General features: G+C 39.9%; 1 pseudogene; it reads right to left on the bottom strand.

The window, feature by feature from the left end:
- Positions 1–2,625: 2,625 nt before the first annotated feature.
- On the bottom strand, positions 2,626–3,221 carry LOC115287024 (annotated as a pseudogene).
- Positions 3,222–3,498: the final 277 nt, after the last annotated feature.

The raw sequence follows: 3,498 nt of genomic DNA, 5'->3' as shown, positions 1-3,498 counted from the left end.
TAAATACACTTTTGCTGCATCCTTAGGTTTTAGTATGCCATATTTCTGCTTTCATTTGTCTCTAGGTTTTTTTTTTTTATTTCTCTTTGATTTCTTTGGTGACCTGTTGGTTGTTCAGTAGTGTGTTGTTTTGTTTTCACATTTTTGTAATTTTTCCAGTTTTGGTGGAAAATATACTTGATATGACTTTAGTCTTCTTGAGATGTGTCTTGTGGCGTAATGTGATCTATACTGGAGAATGTTCTGTCTGTTCTTCCGAAAAATTTGTGTTCTTCCGTTTTTAGATAGACTGTTCTGTGTATGTCTATTAATAACGTCCATCTGGTCTAATGTGTCATTGAAAGCTGATGTTTCCTTATTGATTTTCTGTCTGGGTGATCGATCCATTGATGGAAGTGGGGTGTTAAACTCTCCCACTCTTATTGTGTGGCTGTCAGTCTCTCCCTTTAGGTCTGTTAATCTTTGCTTTATATTTTTTATTGTTCTTATGTTGGGTACATATATATTTATAAGTGTTAAGTATTCTTGCTGGATTGACCCCTTTATCATTATGCAATGTCTTTCTTTATAAGTTTATTAGTTTTTATCTTTATATGTTTATTAGTTTTGTCTTTAAAACTTTATTTGATACAAGTATAGCTATATTGACTTTTTAAAAATTTCAATTCGTTTGCCTATCTTTTTCCATCCCTTCACTTTCAGTCTGTATGTATCCTTCTGAAGTGAGTCCCTTGTAGGCAACATATAGATGAATCTTGTTTTTAATCCATTCAGCTACTGTGTATGTCTTTTGATTGAAGAATTTAATCTGTTTACATTTAAAGTAGTTATTGATAGGTATAACTTGTTGCCATTTTGTTAATTGTTTTCTTGCCATTTTTGTAGTTACTCTCCATTCCTTTCCTCTTCTCTTTCTCTTTACCATTGTGGTTTGATAGTTTTCTTTAGTATTATGTTTCATCTTCCATCTTGCTGATTAGTTCTGCTTTATCCAGCCTTCTTTTGAACCTGTAGTATATTTTTTAGTTCAATTGTTGTGTTCTTCAGCTCTGTGACGTTTTTTGGTACTTTTAAATATTTTATGTCTATTTGTTGAAGTTCTATGTTTATCTGTTCTCCCAAGTTTGGTGAGCATCTTTATGACCATTGCTTTGAACTCTATCATGTACATTACTTATCTTTACTTCACCAGAGTCTTTTTCTAAGGTTTTGTCTTGATCTTTCTTTTGGAATGCATTCCTCTGTCTCTTCACTTTGACTGAGTCTCTGTGCTTGTTTCCATATATTAAGTGAAACAGTTACTTCTCCCAGTCTTGGAGTGACCTTGTGTAGAAGGTGACCCATCAGGCCCAGAAGGGCTATCCCCTCTGGCCACCAGATTCAAGGCTCTAGGGGCATTACCTGTGTGAGTCACACATGTCTGCTGGTGGTTATGGCTAGGCCAGGCTTTGGCATTGAGTACGCTGGGTGCCTGACTGGCTGGCGGTGGTATGCCTGTGATATGTATGTGGGGGGGTGTGCCCACGTGTACCAGCAGGTTACAGGGAGATTGCCAAAGTGGCACCTCTCAGTGCTGGCATTAACAAGGTAGAATGAGATCCAAGAGTGGTGCCTTCCAGCACTTTCATCCCCAGAAACAGTCCCATTGGTTTTCTGCCTCTCCCGTGCTTGCTTTAAGATTGGTAAGATCTCCTTCACATGCGATGTAGGTGCTTTCGTAACTGCTGCTTTTGTGCTAGGTCCTGGGGTGAGTGAGTTTGTAGGTGTGAGTCCTTTAAGGGCAGGTTTTTTGTTTCCTATAGTTCTTCAGTTTTCCTGAGCATAATCCCCATTGGTTTTACATTTTAGGGGCTCATCTTTCTGATGCAGGACCCAAGAGCTGGGATTCCTGATGTGGGGACATGAAACTCTTGGTCCTCAAGGAAAAGTTTCATGTTGAGGTCCCTCCTGATTGTGGGTTGCTGGGCCTGAAGTGGGGTTTTAGCAAGAACACATCTCTGCCTCTCCTACCTATCTTGATGTGGCTCTTTTGTCGTGGAGGCATTGTTCATTGAGTTTTCAGCACTTCCTCAGAGACAATTATTCACTGTGTAGCTATAGCTTTGTTATTTCTATGGGAGAAGGTGACTTCTCTTCCTAGGTTGCCATCTTGAACCTGAGCTCTCTTTGTGAGGCCTTTCTTTCTTTCTTCTCTCTCTCTCTCTCTTTCTCTTCTTCTCTTTCTTTCTTTCTTTTTCTTTCCTTCTTTCTTTCTTTTCTTTACTTTCTTCCTTCCTCCCTTCCTCCCTTTCTTTCTTTCTTTCTTTCTTTCTTTCTTTCTTTCTTTCTTTCTTTCTTCCTTCCTTCCTTCCTTCCTTCCTTCCTTCCTTCCTTCCTTCTTCCCTTTTTTTCTTTCTTTCCTTCTTTCTCTTTCTTTCTTTCTTTTCTTTACTTCTTTCTTCCTTCCTCTCTTTCTTTCTTTCTTTCTTTTTTTCTTTCTTTCTTTCTTTCTTTCTTTCTTTCTTTCTTTCTTTCTTTCTTTCTTTCTTTCTTTCTTTCTTTCTTTCTTTCTTTCCTTCCTTCCTTCCTTCCTTCCTTCCTTCCTTCCTTCCTTCCTTCTTTCCTTCTTTCCTTCTTTCCTTCTTTCTATCTTGGATTTTCCAAGGAGTCTATTTGGGCAAATTTGGGGACAAGGAGCCTCTGCATCTGCAAGAAAGTTTTAGGCCTCTTGGTGATTAGGCATGTGGTTAAGCATCGCTTGTGCTGGTGATGTAGGACCTGGTGGGGCAATGGGAATTTTATCTTGGAGTCATGGAACTGCTCTATTTGCAGTCAGTGTCACTTGCTGGCTGCAATCTCCTGTACCTTCCTGATCTGGATTGAATGTGCTTGGGCACTGATGCTGGGTGTCCAAGTCTTGGTAGCACTGGGTGATAACACCTGCAGTGGGGAGGTTCCAGTACATCCAGTATATGTTGTAGGTGCTGCTGCAAGAGTTATAGCACAGCTAGATGCTGCAGTTCTTCACCTGCATGGGAGATTTCTCAAACACCTGTCCCCAGTAGACCATTTCCTCTGAAGATTTCTTCATCTTCTTTAGCTAAGACACAAAATATCAGAAGCAGAACTTGGTGACAACTTGATTAGGTGCAGAGGTTTGCATGCAATAGAGGGGCAGAGTGCAGCATTTGGGGGTGGGCAGGCAGCACAGTGTACTCTCACAGTGTGCCCAAGGCCTTCATGGCACACTCTCCCGTTTGTCACTATCCAAGAAAGGGAGCCAGTTACTTTCAGTGAAATCTTTTATGGTATGCAGACAGGCAACTTTGAAAGCAATGGATCCAATCCTTAAGTACCCAATACTTGTAGCCAATTTGAATGAGGAAAAGGTAAGAATTTGAACTTGTATGAATAATGCTGTGCAGTGCACCTTGTGATATATGCTTTTGTGTTAAAATGCTTAAAATTGGTTTAATCTGTACAGTCAAGACAAGTGCTCTTTGTTTCCAACTGATGCCT

This window comes from Suricata suricatta, chromosome 3, assembly GCF_006229205.1.
Source record: "Suricata suricatta isolate VVHF042 chromosome 3, meerkat_22Aug2017_6uvM2_HiC, whole genome shotgun sequence".
In the NCBI taxonomy this organism is placed as follows: Eukaryota; Metazoa; Chordata; class Mammalia; order Carnivora; family Herpestidae; genus Suricata; species Suricata suricatta.
This window is presented reverse-complemented; position numbering and strand designations above follow the sequence as displayed.